Genomic DNA, 20,642 nt, shown 5'->3' on the forward strand with positions numbered 1-20,642 from the left:
AAAGTTGTGCACTTTGAAAACGGAGGAAAACATCGGATTTTTCGCCAAAACGCATGCGTGTCCAATAAATTTGTTTGAGGGACCTGCATGTTCTGCAAGTGCAACATGTGCAAAATCCCTATAAAAGTGACGGGTTCTCGGTTTTCATAGCTCAGTGTTAAGCCACCGACACGCAATACAATTACGCCAAGACTGACTGAAGCACAACGCAACAACGCCATTGGTCGCTTGGAAGCTGGCGAATCTCGATCAGATGTTGCCAGATCTGTGAATGTTCACCCAAGCACCATCACAATTCTATGGAATCATCACCAACAACATGGATCAACTCGTGACCGTCTACGATCTGGCAGACCTCGTGTGACCACGCCCGCACAAGATCGTTACATCCGGTTACGTCACCTTCGGGATAAGATCACCACTGCGACGTCTACTGCCTCAACCATACCAAGGTTGCGTAGGATTTCCGATCAGACCGTACACAACCGTCTACGAGATGCAGGAATCCGACCTCGACGTCCAGTCAGAGGCATCATCCTCACCCAGCAACATCGTGAAGCATGGCTGCAGTGGGCTCAGGCACATCGGGTATGGCCTCATCGACGATGGAGGCATGTTTGGTTCAGCGATGAATTACGTTTTATGCTTCGTAGGCAGGATAAAAGGACCCGTGTTTACCGTCGCCGAGGTGAACGTTTTGCAGCAAACTGTGTGCAGGATGTTGACAGATATGGTGGTGGAAGCGTCATGATGTGGGTTGCCATCGCCTACAATGCCAGAACAGAACTTTTGCACATTCGAGGGAATCTTACGGCTCAACGATACGTCGACGAGATTCTTAGGTCCCATGTGCAACCCATCATGGTGAACGTCAACGACGTTTTTCAACATGACAACGCCCGTCCTCACACAGCCCGACTCACCACTGTCTTCTTGAGACACCACAACATCAACGTTCTTCCCTGGCCCTCCAGATCACCAGATTTAAACCCCATCGAACATCTTTGGGACGAGTTGGACCGACGTCTGCGACGTCGACAACCTCAACCGCAGACTCTACCTCAGCTTGCAGCAGCTTTGCAGGGTGAGTGGACAGCCATTCCACAGGATGTGATTCGTCATCTCATCGCTTCCATGGGCAGGAGATGCTAAGCAGTTATTGATGCTCACGGGGGGCATACTCGTTATTAACGTTGAGTGACGTTAAACTTCACCTAGTGAGCGTGGACTTCGCCTTTGCAGACTTTGGATGTTCAGCAGTGAATGTGCAAAGTTTCACACATGTCATACAGAACTACCTGGAATAAACCTGTTAACAATTTGTCTCATATTTTGCCTTTTGCGTTTCTTTTTTTGAAAAGTATAGTTTTGGGTCACAATTTGAGTCAACTACGGTTATGCTAGATTTGTGAAGTAATCACTGGCTCATCACATATCTTATATTGATAACATTTATACATTATAAAAAGTGATTTTTTTCTGAAGTAATCTTAAAAAATGTTAGAATGTTTATACTAAAAAACGTTTTCCATTAACACAAATAACTGAGGGGATATTTAGATAAACTTCTCTCAGAGTACATTTTAGTAATCTATTTTTTATTTTCAGAACGCACACACATATACACATATATTGGGTTGAGGAATAATTCGTGAGCGTTTTTTCAAGTTAAAAAAATATATTCATAAATGAAACGCTTTCGCAAAATATTTCATGTCATTTGGTAGATAATTTTTTGCTCTAATAGATGGTGTGTTTGATTTTCATATGTCTTTAATTTTTGCTTTCATTTTCAGCTCATTAAATGGAATGTCAAGCGGACAAAATCGAGCATTTTCGACACCATCTGCTTTTCGCATTTAATTTCTTGCAATTTCGTTTAAAACAATGCATACAATATACCTAGGTATTACATGAAATAAAGTATCATAATAAATGTTTTGGGTGCAATGTGTTCATGCATTGAAGTATTGTATAGTCTTGCATGTAATGCTTGAATGAAATTATTTAAAAACGCTCACGAATTATTCCTCAACCTAATATATACACATAAGACTGTCAAATAAACCGATATCTAGCTGTTGGAACTGAAGAGATATACATTTAATATAACCACATGGGTTAAGCGAATACACATCCCTTGTTAATATCTTCGCTTGGTTGTTCGTAAATATTCAAAAGAATATGGTTGAGCTATCAGTACGCCAACTGCCTTATTATTTCCGTCCAAGTCTTAAATAAGTGCATTTCTTTCCACCTAAAACGTTTTTCACATCTTTCATTTTTTAAAGAATTAACTAACCTGACTCCACCGCTTTTTGTGACGTATCTTTTCTTTATTCTTCAGGTGTACAATCAGCTTGTTTCTTCCAGGCATTGTCCAAATTAATCGACCACCGTATGGAGTTGGGGTTTTTAAAGGCGGTTTCAATTTCATGTTGACTTGATGCACATTGCTGAAAATAAACAATGAATCAATTTTTCTTGAAAAAATAGTTTTATAGGAAAAGATAAATGTTTATTTAAAAGAAAATGTTGTTGAAAAATAATATTTTTGTAAGTTTTCATGAAACAGATTTATTCCGTCTGTCTTGTAGTTCAAGATTGTTGTAGTTACACTCAAATTTTGAGCACTCTCCATGAATGCTGCACAAAATTAGATTCAAATAAAACGTTAATCGAGCTTTGAGGTTTAAGGACTGTTGTTTTAGTTTGACATTTTCTTTGTATATTATGTTAATTACACTCACTTAAGTAAATGGAAATCACTTGAAAGAACAGTGATGAAACGAATTTGAATCATACCTACTCCTTATTAAATCAACTGTTCTGTCAGCACTCTGTTGTAAAAACCTTCAAATCACATAAAGTAATATTAACAAAGCCATCAAACATACATACATTTCATTCCTACTATTCCATTTTGTCTTTTGATATAGATTTAATGATATTTATAATGTGAGTTATCTGAAAGAAACCCAAAAGTTATTCTCGAAACGTTTTTAGCCAGATAGTAACAGATAGCTAGCCTCTTCTTTGATGTTATTTCGCAAATACTTTACAAAAGCAAATATTAAAGTCATAGTAACCAAGATGCAAGAAAAACGAAATTAATAACAGCTGAATTAAGTTAAATTTTTCATAACCAAAATGCAGTAGTAGCAAGGTTTCTTGATTTCAGTGCTCTAAGGAAACAGTTTTGTTCGGTGATTCACAAATACACTAATGTACAAAAACGCATAAGATATATAATTATTAATACATCAGTATATTAATTTTTTGACGCTTTAGACACTGTTCAAGGAATGTTGGATGAACAGCTAGAGTTGCTATACTTAAGTTTTTAAATAAGCAGTTTCTCAGAATCTGTGTGGATGAAACTATGTTCCTATTCCGATTCACAAGTTAGTAGTACCCGACCTGGCACATACTCAAGTACGACAGGAGAGTATTATAGCAGTTTTCTGTTTTTCTCGTGTACAAAATATACTTGAAGTCGCTGAAGATAGTGGTGGACCTTTGATAGGAAAATTGATGTTTTTGTAAATTCTGAAGGGCCTTTGAATTCTGCAGAGAAGCATGGGTATTTCATGATAGAGATAAGAAATGGCCTAGTATAAGAGTATTTATTTTAATTTTACTTTGTATTTCAAGAACAAATTTCAATGCTATACGTACATCTTCAAACTTTTGAAGTAACGAAAATTAGACAAAGTGATGTTTACAACTTCGAACAATTACATACTCCATGATTTGTCATTAGTTAGTTTGTTTGTTGTTAAGCTCAAAGCTACATAATGGGCTATCTATGCTGTGCCCCCACATATATATCGAAAACCAACTTTTTAGCGTTATAATTCCACTAACTTACTGCTGTAACACTTGATGGAGAGGTTGTCTTCACTACCTATCGTCACTTTAACGATGAATAACTATATCTAATGATAATTATATCTGAAATACAAAAGAAGCCTTAATAAAAGATAAAACGCCAATTAAACAAACTTAAGTCACCAAGGCATAGGCTATAATGTGGGATACAAGATATGTCCTGGTCTTTGGAGCTGACTATGAAAGTAGAACTCACATAGTGGTGAAGATACACCATTTATCACTCTTAACCTTCGTTCGCCAAGCCTCACATACAGAAACTAAAAGAGTAACATAACTGACAATAGCAATATGAAACAGGAAAGCAAGATGCGAGTGCTCAATCCTAAAACATAAGGCATACATACTGCCTGCAAGACAAGTTTGGGGTAGTGACTTATTTCAGAAGAAATGAAAAAAGAAATACTATTCTATCACTGGAAGTGTTGAATAAGAAAACTTTATCTCTTGAAATTGGCATTTCAGTCCCATTATGGTAGTGAAAGCTAAAATTAATCAAATAACACTAGTAGTGGAGCAGAAAATTATACTACAATAAAATCCTGACAGAGTTATCTAAACTAGTATAACACACATCATCCATCCCTAAATTCTGCTATAGTTACTAATGTTTAGACTGTCTTTACTATCAGTCGCTATCTGCGTCCTACTTCCTCAGTCATACCAAAAACCAGAACACATCTTATATCCTGTACCCTAGTGACTTTAGTTTGGTTAAGCAGTGATATATTTTTTATCCAGGCTTATTTTGCATTATAAGTATGCTTTATTTCATCATAGGTTTTGTATTAGTGTTTTCAACGCAGTATTTCCCTTTAAAGTAATTATATAATAACTCTTTAAATAAAGTTAGGTTTACATTATATATAACAAAAAGTATTTATATGAATTTTAATTGAATCTTAATAACTGAAAACTGTAAGAGTACTAAAGTTGAACAACAAAATAATAAAAACAAATGATCGCAACACCCTATCGTACTTACTGTACTTAAAAATAACTTACATTACAAATTTCTATTTGCTAACTGATAAATTGATTTTCTAAAATGGTGGTGAATCGCATTGAAGACAGACATGACACACTAAATTACTTACAGATGCCTATGAAATATCTGACTAACAGCCAAACAAATACAAAGAAATGAAAGTATATTATTGCACAATGTCTTATTTTATCTATAGTGTTGTATAAATACATAAAAGAACTTAAATTACTTGAAGAGGGAACGTGTTTTAAATGTACTTAAGTATATTTATTAAGAATTCATTCAAACTGATGACGAATATTTACTCAAACATTAATTCACGAAAATATTTTTGTAAAGTACTATATAAAAGATAACATTGTTAAATAGGAAGTACAGTTTACCACATATGCCATTGAAATCGAATTTATTTTGAAAATGTATCTTAACTATTGCATTATTAATTGTTATTGAAACTGGAATTTTATTTCTAGCAAAAATTATAGTTCACAATATACGAGGGCTGTTCAAAAAATACGCGGACTGACGTCATAAAACAAAATGTACTTTATTTAGAAGTTACAGGTCTGGGACCCCTTCAAAGTACTCTCCTCCCCAACGCACACACTTATCCCAACGGTGTTTCCACTTGTTGAAACAGTCCTGGTACGCTTCTTTTGTAATGTCCTCCAGCTCCTTCGTCGCATTTGCCTTAATCTCGGGAATCGTCTCAAATCTTCTTCCTTTCAAGGGTCTTTTGAGTTTGGGGAACAAGAAAACATCGCAAGGAGCAAGGTCAGGTGAGTAGGGGGGGTGAGGAAGAACAGTGATCGAGTGTTTGTCCAAAAACTCACGATTTCTGAGGGCTTAATGTCGCAGCAACGCGGTGCATCTTCAATTTTTCTGTCAAAATCTCGTAGCAAGATCCAACTGATATCCCACAGTCTTCAGCAAGCTCCCTGACAGTCAGACGTCGATTTGCTCGCACCAGGTTGTTGATTTTGTCGACGTGTGGGTCGTCAGTTGAGGTGGAAGGACGTCCAGAACGCTCATCATCTTCAATGGACTGTCGACCATCCTTAAAACGTTCATGCCACTTGAAACATGCCGTATGCTTCACAGTAACATCACCGTAAGCCGTGTTAAGCATAGCAAAAGTTTCAGTCGCAGATTTTCCAAGTTTAACACAAAATTTCACAGCAAGTCGTTGCTCCTTCAGGTCATTCATTCTGAAATCCGCCAAACGAAAAAAATCGCACTTCACTTAAAACCGCGTAGCTAATACACAAATGAAGATATCTGCAATCGAGAAATGGCGTCGTAATCTGTGCGACCCTAGCGACACCAAGCGGATTCCCCTGGAACCAACTGGAGCCGCGCAATTCAAACAGTCCGCGTATTTTTTAACAGACCTCGTAGAACAAGGCTCCAGAAATTATGAAATTTGTTCCATTAGAGTCATACCTTGCAGCTTTGTTAACCATTTCAAGCAGTTGTTTCACAAACTCGTTAAGTATGAAATTTTCATCATTTTTTTCACAGATCTCAAAAGCATCGTCAAAGAAAATATGAACTAAAATCAAAGAAACAACATAGATGTATGAGAAATTTACATATAATTTTTTGTCAAGAAATCTGAAAAGTTTGTTAAAAATGCTTCCAACAATAACGAGATAGTTCACTTTTCAGCTTTTATTTGCTCAAATAAACAGTATTTTACTTAAAAAGAATGCTTTCTTTTTGCTAACACAAGAAAAACTTTTGACGGGGCGACGAACATAAAACGAAATATGTGAATTATTTTTGATTATCATGTAACTGTAGCCAAAGTTTTGAAGTTAAGCTTGGATTATTATATACACAATTTTAATATAAACAATATTCCCATGTACTTGTGCTATTTTAAAGTACATTGTTAACCTAAAAAGTAAATGTAGTAACTATAATACGGAGGGGAATGTCAAAAAATGTATCAAAAAGTTGAATCTGAATTCTCTGACTTTGATTTAATTTGAAGAAAAAGCCTAAACGCCGGGTAAAAGCAAAGGTAAACTAATTTTTATTAACAAAGGCAATCAAATGAGTGAACTTAACTTTTTGCAACGCTTCACTGGAGATATATTTCTATATAACTTCGTTTATATTTTATTGAACGAGGTTAACAGATTAGGAAACAATGTATTTGTATGTTGAGTATCTTACAAAGCTACTTTAACACTGTATGCGCTCGCTTTTAGTCATTTTGGAGATGGAAATCATTGTAAAGGATTTACTGTTAATGTTATGTTGGGTAGCTCAGGTCAGAAGAGAAGAATGAAATAATTTATTTACGAACAGTGAAATTTTCTCTACACCGGCATTTGTAATTTTCTTTAACACCAAACAAAATTAATTATGTACATCTCAGTTTGGTGAAGCATCAGGAAACTGTTTTATTTGTATGTGTTTGTTCCTTGTTAACACAAAATTACACAACGAGATACTCGTTTTCAGCGTTTTAAACCCACAAACTCGTCACTGTAGAACTGGAGGGTGTGCCCGGCATGGCCAGGTGGTTAAGGCACTAGACTTGTAATCCGAAGGTCGCGGGTCCGAATCCCGGTCACACCAAATATACTCGTCCTTTCAGGCATGGGGCATTATAATATGACGGTCAATCCCACTATTAGTTGGTAAAAGAGTAGGCCAAGAGTTGACGGTATGTGGTGATGACTAGCTGACTTCCCTTTAGTCTTACACTGCTAAATTAGGGACGGCTAGTGCAGATAGCCCTCGTGTAGCTTTGTACGAATTTCAAAACAAACCAGCCACTTGAGGGATCGATTACAACAAATAAATTATCTAACAGGCACCAAAATAGCATGGAAGTATGTGCCAATTATTTTTTCATTTTATTTAGTTTTAATCAAAATTGCATCTTTCCTAAATAAAAGAAGAACCTAGAATAAAGTAAAGTTGTTGTTTTTTACCTTGAAACTCATAATAATCTGGGTCCACAACAGCAAGAAATTTTTGGGCATTTTTTCGAGCACACTGATCTTCATCCATTCTAAACGAAATGAAACAATTATGTATTTTTAACTTCATCTGAGTGGCAATTTGAATCATTATAAAAATCCAACACTAAACACTATTCATTATTTCCTATGCATCAGATAATTTTCGAGGAATTATCCAAATATAAGAGAACAAGATATTATTTCATACCTCATTACTGACTTCAACATCTTAAACATCTCTTCTCCTGTCTCGTGCCACATAGTTGCGCATGCATAAATCCTTGTTATGTTGTTTGTATTTCTAGCATTTTGAGATGACTCATGCTGTTCTGTGTCGGCATGTGAAGATAGTGTTTTATCAGCGTTTGACATTTGACTTTCCTCCTTTTCCAAATCGTCAAGATCCTAAAAAGAAAAAGAAAATCTGACAAACTAAAAATAAAGTTAATCGTAAAGCAAAGTTATCAAATAATTTCTGTCTGCTTTCTGGAAAGTAAGAGTACAAAAGAAATTTAGAATTTTCTTTGCTAGCCTTTGCGGTACAAATAGTTAAACAAATATAACCAAAACTAACAGCATTAAATAAATGTTATTATAGTTGCATAATAAGTAGATACTGTGTATATGTACTTTTTAAAGATGTATTTTATAAAAACTATAATTTACTTTAGAAGCAGCTTTTTCATCGGGAAACAACGTTGAAGCGAAGTCGCATTTTGATAAACAAAGAGAGAATTTTGAATTTAATTTCCAGTAGCCGAACAAGGTCGTTTTTAAGCGTTGTCCGGGAATTATTTTAAAAAGTTCATCGCACCCTGGCATTATATATTTTCTCTCATAAACTATTCGTAGCTAAGACGATTATGTTATTTAACTAACGTTGCGTAAATCGATGAAAACAGAGAGAATAGAGAAACTATATTTCCACGTATTTCACAAAAATACATTGTTCAGTTAACATTGTTAAGAAGTCTCCAAAAAGCTTTCATTTAAAAAAATTTCAAAGATTTTTATGCAAGACTATAACACGTTATACAAATAAATTTTCTGTAATAATAGGCTTATATGTATTATGTCAAAAATTCAGACTCCAGAACTGCCATTTCTCTGTAAAACAAACTGTTAAGTCACAAAATGAAGCTGTCTGTTTGTTTTGAAATTCATGTAAAGCTACCCAAAGGCTAATTTAGCGATGTAAGACTAGAGGGAAGGCAGCTAGTCAGCACCACCCACCGCCAACTCTTGGGCTACTCTTTTACCAACGAATAGTGGGATTGATCGTAACATTATAACGCCTCCACGGCTGAAAGGGCGAGCATGTTTGGTGCGACGAGGATGCAAACCCGCGACCCTCAGATTACGAGTCAAACGTCTTAACCTACCTGGCCATGCCGGGCCTTCACAAAATAAAGCAAAGACTGACCAATCACAAGCACTAACATACATTGGATTTATACCAAGCCTATGAAAAAAGATTAATATCAAAGTTATCAGAGAGCTTAGATATAATTGATAATCATGAAATATAAAACTACATCTATTTGATATATTTCCTAATATCCATCTTACGGCTTGTTCAGCAATTTCAACGTCAACATTTTTGATTACTTGATTCATAAATCAAGTTTTAAGTAAATATCTCAGCTTTAGAAACATTTACAATGTGATTTATTATTTAAAACGTGTGAGGTATATAAATATATTTTCAAAATTTCTGTAAATAGAATTTTATAAGAAATAATCAGTTCAATGCAAAAGAACAACCTAAAAAATCTGAGTCTCTTCTACTTAATTTGAGTCAGTATTTTGAATTGTTTTATTTTATACAAGTCAGGTTACATGAATTAAAGTGTAACGTAAAATCACATTCTTTAAAATAGCTCAATGTATCTTTTTGCAAAATGCAAAAGCTTAGTCAGATTAAAGCTTGCACAACTTCATTAGCATAGACTAACCTGCGCTACAAGGCAAATAAATGGTTCTAAATGATTACATTGTAGATTACTAAAGACAATGTATATATATATACGTTACTTATTGTTATTTATCTCGGACTACTTTCCAATTTATTAAGTCACGGATGTTTTGTATTAAGATTTCAAATAGCCGGAAATCTGAATTTGAACTTGAAAGTTAACTGAACTTTGATATGTATCAAGTTTATGATATTTGCCAATAAGATTGATACACACAATTTTCTTTCTCAGCAGCATTACAATTTATAATAACGATTATTACAAATAATGATTTACGAGGGCTGTTCAAAAAATACGCGGACTGTTGGTTCCAGGGGAATCCGTTTGGTGTCGCAAGGTTCGCACAGATCAGCTGATTACGACGCCATTTCCCGATTGCAGATATCTTCATTTGTGTATTAGCTACGCGGTTTTAAGTGAAGTGCGATTTTTTCGTTTGGCGGATTTCAGAATGAATGACCTGAAGGAGCAACGACTTGCTGTGAAATTTTAAGTTAAACTTGGAAAATCTGCGACTGAAACTTTTGCTATGCTTAACAGGGCTTACGGTGATGTTGCTATGAAGCGTACGGCATGTTTCAAGTAGCATGAACGTTTTAAGGATGGTCGACAGTCCATTGAAGATGATGAGCGTCCTGGACGTCCTTCCACGTCAACTGATGACCCACACGTCGACAAAATCAACACCCTGGTGCGGGCAAATCGACGTCTGACTGTCAGGAAGCTTGCTGAAGAGTGTGGGATATCAGTTGGATTTTGTTACGAGATTTTGACCGAAAAATTGAAGATGCACCGCGTTGCTGCGACATTAAGCCCTCAGAAATCGTGAGTTTTTGGACAAACACTCGATTACTGTTCTTCCCCCCCTACTCACCTGACCTTGCTCCTTGCGATTTTTTCTTGTTACCAAAACTCAAAAGACCCTTGAAAGGAAGAAGATTTGAGACGATTCTCGAGATTAAGGCAAATGCGACGAAGGAGCTGTAGGACATTACAAAAGAAGCGTACCAGAACTGTTTCAACAAGTGGAATCACCGTTGGGATAAGTGTGTGCGTTGGGGAGGAGAGTACTTTGAAGGGGTCCTAGACCTGTGACTTCTAAATAAAGTACATTTTGTTTTATGACGTCAGTCCGCGTGTTTTTTTAACAGACCTCGTATATACAAAAGTTTTGCAAACATACAAACAATACTGAGTCTTCTATCTGTCTGAAACTGAATATTTTATCGACGGTTCGCGAGGAGCGAATCAATTCTGTGTTGATGCACAGATGTACGTTACTAAACGGAAAGCTAGCTATCCCTTTACAAGTAATTTTTTTTACTGAAGTTGTGTAATGTCCTTATAGACTAACGTTCGAAGTCAATTCACTGAAATTAAACGGTTTATAATGTTCGAAATATATAAAGTTTCTGATCAAATGCTTATAGTTTCCGGATTGATAACCATTATTCAACATTATAGCTTCCGTGGTTTATAGCAATTTACCGTAGCAAATCCGTGATGACGAGAAAACCCACTTGTCAAGAAAAATATATATGTAAAACGGCTGGTATAGGTTGAGAAAATACTATTTGTAGAATTTTCTTAACCCATATCGGCCGTTTTTACATATATATTTAACCATAGCAAACTAACAATATTAAATTGTCTCTTGGAGTGTCCATTTATAAATCTTCAAAGGTTATCTTCTTGAAAGTACAGTTGAGGACAATGGTAGAAAATACCGTACTGTTTTCGTGAAACATATACTGTTGATTCTTACACTATAAAATCTTCTACAAATTTAGAGAATAGGCGGGACTTTCGAATACTCATTTAGCAATATAACTAACATGCATTTCTAAATATATATTAAACTAAAACAAACAGCAATATTAAAATAAATGTACATTAGTAAATCCTATATAATATATAATTTTTAACATGGCTTGTTTGTTTCAGAATTTTCGTGCAAACGTACTCAAAGAGCTATGTTCTGTTATAACAGAACATGTCATAAATTGTTAAGCTACTGTAATCTGACTGATTTGTCTCATCACTCTTGTAATACACCCGCGATACCAAAGTGCAAGAAGTGGGTTTCTCATAATGCGTTGCGAACAATGAGACAGTACGTTCACAATCTGAACACGCTAACCATTATTTACTAGGAAATAGCTATACATTGTTTCAACTCGAGAAGTAACAACAAATGAAGCCAGAATATTTTAATTTTCTTTGTCAGTGACAAATAACAATGACAAAAAATATAAAATATTCTGTCCTCATTATAAAAGAAAAAGTAACACTTTGTTTTTTTACTTTTCATATTTCCACTCAGTTTTTATCAATAATAGTTTAGTTTCTCAACTGGCGAAGTTAAAATAAATAATAATTAAATCTAGCAACTTTCTTCTTAGAAAGCTTGCTATTTCTATTTCTAATATTTTACATGTAACATATTATTTGTTCTCAAATATTTGTGAAAACTGTGACGCTGTCACCTTTCCTAATATACCCAGTTAAACTAAGCATCTTCAGAAAATTAGTGTACAAATGCAATACATAGAGACATGTATATCTTTAGATGAGTAATAAACATTATCTCTTTAAAGGGCCCGGCGTGTCCAAGTGGTTAAGACATTCGACTCATAATCTGAGGGGCATGGGTTCGAATCTCCGGCACACCAAGTATACCCGCCTTTTCAGCCGTTAGAAGCGTTATAATATAACACTCAATTCCACTATTCGTTGGTAAAAAGAGCATATCAAGAGTTGGCGGTGGGTGGTGATGACTAGCAGCATTCCCTCTATTCTAACACTGCTAAATAAGGGACAGCTAGGGCAGAGAGCCCTCGTGTAGCTTTGCGCGAAATTCAAAAACAGACAAACAATACCTCTTTAGCCCTAACACAAATGCAATTCCAATATAAATTTATAAATGTGCTTTAAATTATATGAAAATTAATAACAAAAATGCGCACTTTTTAATATAACATGCGTTTGTAATTCAGAAATGTAGTACCCCCCGATGTTTCTTTAATAACCCTAGAAATGAATAAATTAATTAATTGATTAAAAGGTATTTCAATAACTATTTGACACTATCACTCTTTCTGACAAACTACAGTTTGGTTTATTTTGAATTTCGCGCAAAGCTACACGAGGGCTATCTGCGCTAGCCGTCCCTAATTTAGCAGTGTAAGACTAAAGGGAAGTCAGCTAGTCATCACCACATACCGTCAACTCTTGGGTTACTCTTTCACCAACGAATGGAGGGATTGACCGTCAGATTATAACGCCTTCATAGCATGTTTTTGTGTGACGGGGTTTCGAACCCGCGACCCTTGGATTATGAGTCGAGTGTCTTAACCATCTGGCCATGCAAGGCTCAACCCCTTATGACATGATACCAATATTATGATTATATGCTAATACAAAATCTAGATTTCAGAATTACCTAGTTAAAAATACTTCAGTTTAATTTAGAAATTTTTAATAAAGGCTGATAAGTTCTGGAAACAAAGAAACTGAACCCTGGAATTTATCTGACCACATTTGTATGTGAATATAAATGTCACACGTGCAAATTGCACAATAAGTTTTATGTTTATCATGAAATTAATTACAAAAGAGAAATATAATAAAGTAATATATTAAAATATTGTATAAAAGGCTTAGTTACACAGTCATATTTGTTGAAGTAAACATCAGTACATGTAAGGTATATTGACAATTTTTTTTGGGACTGTCAATTTGTTATACAAGAACTACAAAATGTTGGGTAAGGGTTCTCACGTACTTCGCTTTTGATTTCAGCTTCGTCGTCTCGCCTTCGATTTAAAGCCAGAGACTGATCGATCAAAGCACTCAGATACATCGGATTTATGAAAAGCCTACAAAAAACAAAACAAATGAGCATCAGTGTTATAAATAACTGTTCTATAGAGAAGATAGAAATTCAATTTATTTCAATCAAATCCATTTGAGTATTAACACAGGGTATTGCATTACAATAGAGCTTGCGACGCATGAGTTCAAAACTATCGCACCAATCATAACTGGGTGATATTGTTATATCTATACAGTATTTTATAGTTTAGCAATAAATAAAACAAATGAAATTTCCACAAAAATTATATGTTTCAGATTTAACCAATAAATAAAAAATACAAACAAGGAGTAACTTTCAAATATAAAACAGTCAAATAACAAACTTAAAACAATTATTTGTTTTTAGTTATTGAAAATCTAACGACCGTTGCAACAGAAAAACAAGGCACTTTTATTGATAACTGCGTGTACAAAGTAATACTTCAATAAAATTACTTTCTTGTGTCACGAATGAAGTTTATGATGTAATTCCTCATTAAAATATTTAACTAGAAAGTTATGTACAGGTATATATCAGACTTTTATTTATTTCAAATGCTTAAACAATAATTGTTTAACAATACTGTAGCACTTTTATAACAGGGAATGAGCTAAAATGGCCACCCCTCTATATCATTGCTGACATATAGAGTGAGTATATAATACTGCTTTTCCCGGGATCAGTAGCCCTTTTATAACGGAAAGTTTAGAATGTGAATGATCAACGCGCACTTAAATATTTTAATTTAGAGCAACTCTGGTTTAAGTTAAGGCAAGAAAGTATACAAGTAAGGGCGATTTTTCTCGTTGGATGCCGTCGCTCAGCTGCGAGAGGCACGAAAGAATTGATACCCATTAGCATTATTTCAAATGCTTGAAAAATAATTGTTTAACAATACTGTAGCAAATTTATAACAGGAAATGAGCTAAACCCATTAGCGTGTGTTCATACTCTATATAGACACTTGACGGTGAGTGTAGGCTGATTTTCATCTCACAGTTTTCAAGTTTCATTTACACAACCTTTAAAGTTTTCGAAATGGATATCCAAAGAATTTTTTAAAGTTACGCTTTATATTTTATCTATTATTTTCCCTACTATATCGCTGCACAAACGAATCCATTTCGCTGATATTTAATCACTACTAAAATTACCTTTTTTTCTCCCTAAAATCCTTGCATATTATAATATACCATTACAATTATTTATCCTTAATATTCGTAACAATTTAATGTGTGTTCACTTAATTATATTGTGTTATTGTTCTTTGAACCATCCGTAACATCTAATAACGACGTAAAGGCTGTAGCAAACGCTATGAAGACAAACTTAAATTACGGAATTTAATCCACAAAAAATTGTCATAGTGACAAATGAAATTAGAAATTTATCTAAATATATCCTTTAAAAATTATGGAATCAGAACTTAAATAATATTAAAACTTGATCTATAGTGATCTAGTTTTGAAGTCAACTTTATTGATATAAAACAATTTTAAAGTGATTTAATTACACTTTGAATGTAACTTTAAAACAGTCGCTATACATACACACTTTGACCTTTCTTTATTGAGAGGGTTAATCCTTGTCTTGACATGCTAGAAACAACAACTAATTTTCACCGACCTATATCCATCAGAAATGGAAAACAAAAACAAAAAAACGATGGTCAGGTATTGTGCCAGTTGTTGGAGTTTATGGTAGTGCAAATAATTTTCTTTCCTAATTTCCATCGATCTTCATTGGGCCAAAACTTCCACTACTCTTGCCCATTATTTCTAGCGGTTTAATACCCCTTGACGCGTACGGGCACCAGAATCACACTAACAGGCACAAACTTTCATGCCTTACTGAATGTTGTTGATGATTTACTTATTTGTCTAAAGTAAGCACGTCAAATGTTTCATAATTACAAATGAAAACTTGATTTTGTTAATTTCAAATAATAAGAAATAAGTTGTTGTTGTTTTGAATTAAGCACAAAGCTACAAAATGAGCTATGTGTGCTCTGCTCACCACTGGTATCGAAACTCAGTTTTTAGCGTTGTAAGTCCATAGACATACCGCTGAGCCACTGGGGAGCAATAAGAAATACAGACAGCCGAATATACCATAAAGAAAATAGATCTCAAGTTCACCAATATTTTATAAAGTACAATTGCTTTATAATCAGTAGCTTAGGCAAACGACCCTACAGCAAAGTATCTTACCTCATTTTATGGTATTATCCATTTTATAGGATAATGGGGCCCGGCATGGCCAAGCGTGTTAAGGCGTTCGACTCGTAATCCGACGGTCGCGGGTTCGAATCCCGGTCGCACCAAACATGCCAGCCCTTTCAGCCGTGAGGTCGTTATAATGTGACAGTCAGTCCCACTATTCGTTGTTAAAAGTATAGCCCAAGAGTTGGCGGTGGGTGGTGATGACTAGTTGCCTTCCCTCTAGTCTTACACTGCTAAATTAGGGACGGCTAGCGCAGATAGCCCTCGAGTAGCTTTGCGCGAAATTCAAAACAAACAAACATAGGATAATGACGCTATATAATGTATCTTACCCCTATATGCCCACGTTATATAACGTCATTATCTTATGTAATACGCATCACCTTAACAATCCTCCCTTGGATAATTTAAACGATGATTTAGGCGAGTTAGGTTTGTTTGCTTATTTTGGTGTTATGCACTAAGCTACACAAAGGGCTATTTTGGCTCTGCCCATCAGAGGTTTCAAAACTTGGTGTCTAGCAGTATAAGTCCGCAAACATACCCCTGTGACACTGGGGAGCAGGTGAATTCAGTGCCTATTGGTGAAACAGCCTCAATACAAGCATTGCATTGTGGTTTCAATATCTAAAAAAGGTTAGGCACAATGTTTGTTTTAACTAGATAGAATATATATGATACAAATAGTTAATTTAAAAACCTTTCGTTGTCATTATATTAATTTTAGTTAGTAAAAATAATATTTAAAGTGGCTGTCTTTCTTTACCTTCCCATACAGTTTTATTCAATGACTGTATCAGAGAAGTCTAGTGTAAGTAGGTTTAATAATAATTATTTACGAAATTTTTTTGTAATTCTCAGTTAGTGCATTTAGGGTATTTTAAAATATGTTCAGGTGTTGATAAAGTTTTCATATTGTCTATTATTTTTATTCAAATTACTTCTGTATTTCTATAGACTAAAATTATTTTTATTTATTGCATTTTATTTTGAAATTAGAAAATACTTACTTTTCAGTTGATGCCAGTCTTTCACATTTTGGTGTCCAGATGTGCACAACAATCCACGTTTGTGACAACAACCAAAATAACCACATCCATGCATACTGTTTAGAAACAAAATCTGCGAAAATCTCACCCTCAGGACAAGTCCAATAAAAAGGGTGATTTGGAAAAACTTTTTCGAAAAAACAGGCTTCCTGTGTTTGAACTCCACAAATTGCAATAAGAGCGGATACGCAAACAGGGATTGTTAGACAAATGGGAAAAGCAAAACTAAACCCTTGAATGCATATTTTACAAGTAAACTTGCCGCATATATAACAAAGTCGCGAAGCAAATACATGTATAAGTAAAACATAAATGGGAGTTACTGCACTGGGTGATATCCCAGTTGAATTGTCCAGGTGTGTTTTTGTTGTTGTTGACGACTCGTTGAATGCGGCAGACTTCCTAGTTTGGTCAGTTATAATGGAATGGTTTTGAAAATTAACGTTAAATCCTCGAAAGAGTGATGTCACATCGTTCATGTTCGTCAGTAGAAAGGCTAACATACTACACAGTATTAACAACATTTTCCAAATTGAAATAAAGATATATGTAAAGTACCTACTATTCTGTAAGTCATCTTTAGCATTAGCTAGTGTTTTCATCAGATATAATGGTGACCGCCTGTCAGTGTAATTTTCCCAACAGTTAATGGATACTAAGATAATAGCTGGAGGGATTGCCCAACATCGAGGATTATTAGATACCAAAGGCCACACTACGAAACCAGTTGCTTGTGCTACTAAGGAAAATATATCAAACATTATTTTAAAAAATCGCCTTTCTTCGGTTTTATGGCGTGAAAATAGTCCAAATAACCCAGGCATGAAACAAACGCAGTTTGTAAGCATAACTGCTTTCACAACATCCAAGTCAGGAAGAACGACAAAGACCAGAAGTACAAGGCCTAGAACGTGCAATGACTCAGTGATGAAGACCTGAAACAAATTAATTATTTTTAATAAACGTATAACTAAGTTCTCACTACACTTATCATGTGATGTTTTTCTCTTTTTCTTCCATCTTGCTACAAATGTTTTCTCACGTTGGTTTATTATACATAAGCTTTTGCTAATAATACATTTTATTTTCTGAGTGAAATTGAATTAATAACTTTAACGATTAAAACAAAAGTAAACACCAGATGAGAAGAATAGTACATTTATGTCAAGACATAAACATGACATATTTTTAAGACGAGTTTAGTTGTTCATGCATTAGAATTCAACTTTGATTTTAATTTCTTGGTGAACAAAATTTATTTCATTATTACACATTCTTTGTTGTTGCAATTACATTTTACACAACTAAAGACAAGATTTTCAAAAAAGGAAGTGCTTATTTTTAAATTTTACGCACAGCTACACGAAAGCTGCCTGCGTTAGCCGTTCCTAATTTAGCAATGTAAGACTACAGGGAAGTCATCACCACCTAGCGCCAACTCTAGGGCTACTCTTACCAACAAATTGTTGGATTGATCGTCAGTTTTTAACGCCCACACGGCTGAAAGGGCTAGCATGTTTAGTGTGATGAGAATTTGAACCTGCGATCCTCAAATTGCGAGTCGAACTCCTAAACACCTTACCATGCTGGGCTGGAAGTAAATGTAGGGATAGCTAATATCCATTATTCGAAAACAATGCAAACAAGATGTAAAGATAAACATTTGGAGGGATGATGCAAATGATATCCCTTTCATCTTTTCTTTACTTGTTTGTTTGGTGTTGCAATAGATCAAGTTATAAATGCACTGAGCTTCCAACAGTAATAAAGGAACGCCTTTATACCTATATTTAAATAATAAAATAAATAAAATTATATATTCAAACATCTAACACCGTCCTCTATTCCGACACTCAGTTACACAACCCTTTCCAAATATGTGGTCATCGTCAGGTTCACAAAGAAAGAGGTAACTGACCGGAAGCTTAGACCTTCTTCGCTCTTCTATGTAAAATATTTTCTCAACCCAAACGAGCCGTTTTTGCACATATAGTAATATGTATTGTTTTTCTATTATTTCTGTAAGAAAGCTAACTTTAAGGGGTAATGATAAGACTGTTTACATTAGAATTATCTTTTGTTTAATTACTACTAAACGTTAACAATACTTATAAAAGCGAATACTCCATTTATCATCAAAGTAAGTTTAATTTATACCATTGTATTCGTTTTTGAATTATTGTGTAATAAAGTAGAAGTAGAAAGAAGAACACATGAAATTTAAACTTTTTACTTTGCTCTTTAGAAACATTCCTAGAACTTGCAAATCGTTCTTTACACGGATATTGTTATAAAAGGAAATACTACATGGTATTGTAAAGTCCTAATGAGCTATTGAAGAGATATTTAAAATACCATTTCGATGAACAATCTGTGCCATCCCTAAATAAGCAATGCTATACCCTATATGATTAAAGTTATTTTCTACTGCATTCCTGTGACATTATTGATCGAAATGCCTGCAGATATTTGAAGAATTATCAACGCGAGGCTTCAGATAGTCTTTTATACGTTCTTCTAAACGACAATTGGTTGAACCCACCTAATTTCGTCTACATCGAAGACAAACATCAAAAACCAACGTAAGACCGTTAAAGTTTACTGATTCAGTCGTTTATTTTGAAAAAAAAATTTTACGTTATCAGTTTAGATTTTAAATTTACACACTTTAAAATCAGTGAATAATGTGATTTCAAGACAGTTCTGGTTTTATTCCTCAACCCATACCTATCTTTATCTATAAATAGAAAGAACAACATAACATACTTTACAAGGATGTTATACCATATGAAAACGTTTTAAAATTAAAAGGTTATCATATAATGAATGATGAAAATCATTTTTAATTATGTATTTTTTACTTATCTATTTCTTTGTGACAATCATCATAGTCCATAGAAATAAGATACACTATATAAAATAAGATATTTATTAAATTGACCTTATATTCAAAACATATAAAATTGTCAGCATGACCACAGTATCATGTTTATGTTCGTATATGATAAGCTCCTATTTCTAAACGATCACCAAAGTTGTTGAAAGCTATATTTTCAATTTTTAAAATAGATGTTTGCTAAATAGAGCTGTTAATTGTGACGATGATGTCATAATTAGAGAAAATGCGACGAATATATACATTTTTACATTAGTTATAAACATTAATGATGAAAGAGCACTTAGTTCAGAGACTGGGAATTCAGTAGAGTATTTAGTGTGTAAAAGATCGAGTATTTATTAATCGAGAAGAGACTGTTCGAGTAAAGTTATTAATCAAGAATATGGTTTTGTAAGCAACAAGTAAGTCAGGTTCTTTATTAACCTAGAACATTTCTGTTAAATGTTTTTTTAAGTTGTTTTATAATTTATATTTGAAAATTTGTTTGTGAAATGAGGCCTTCAACATCCGAAAAATAGGTTTTGTTTGTAGCAACTCTTATAGACGGAATAAAATAATTCGACATAGTTACACGGATTGGCCGATGATTTTTTTTTACCAAATAATCCAAAAGAACCCATTCAATAAAAAAACAAGTTATAAGAATACTATGATTTAAAAATACAAATGTAGGTCATTTTCTTATTTAACTTTAAATCTGAAAAGGTTGTTATTTGTTTAAAACTTTAGAACAAATTCTCGTGTTCATTTTTAAGGCCTGGTATGACCAAATGGTTAAGGTAC

The 20,642-nt window shown here is 34.2% G+C and overlaps 1 pseudogene across 1 annotated transcript in view; it reads right to left on the bottom strand.

Moving 5' to 3' along the window:
* Positions 1-20,642, bottom strand: part of LOC143222145 (chitin synthase chs-2-like) — a 68,823-nt pseudogene that overhangs the window by 24,198 nt on the left and 23,983 nt on the right. The window contains exons 4-9 of the transcript XR_013012039.1: positions 16,922-17,895; positions 13,618-13,711; positions 8,066-8,262; positions 7,828-7,907; positions 6,323-6,431; positions 2,303-2,456 (exon numbers count right to left, since the gene is read on the bottom strand). The product of XR_013012039.1 is annotated as a chitin synthase chs-2-like (transcript). The remainder of the gene's footprint in view (positions 1-2,302; positions 2,457-6,322; positions 6,432-7,827; positions 7,908-8,065; positions 8,263-13,617; positions 13,712-16,921; positions 17,896-20,642) is intronic.

Source organism: Tachypleus tridentatus, chromosome 8, assembly GCF_004210375.1.
Source record: "Tachypleus tridentatus isolate NWPU-2018 chromosome 8, ASM421037v1, whole genome shotgun sequence".
NCBI classification, from domain to species: Eukaryota; Metazoa; Arthropoda; class Merostomata; order Xiphosura; family Limulidae; genus Tachypleus; species Tachypleus tridentatus.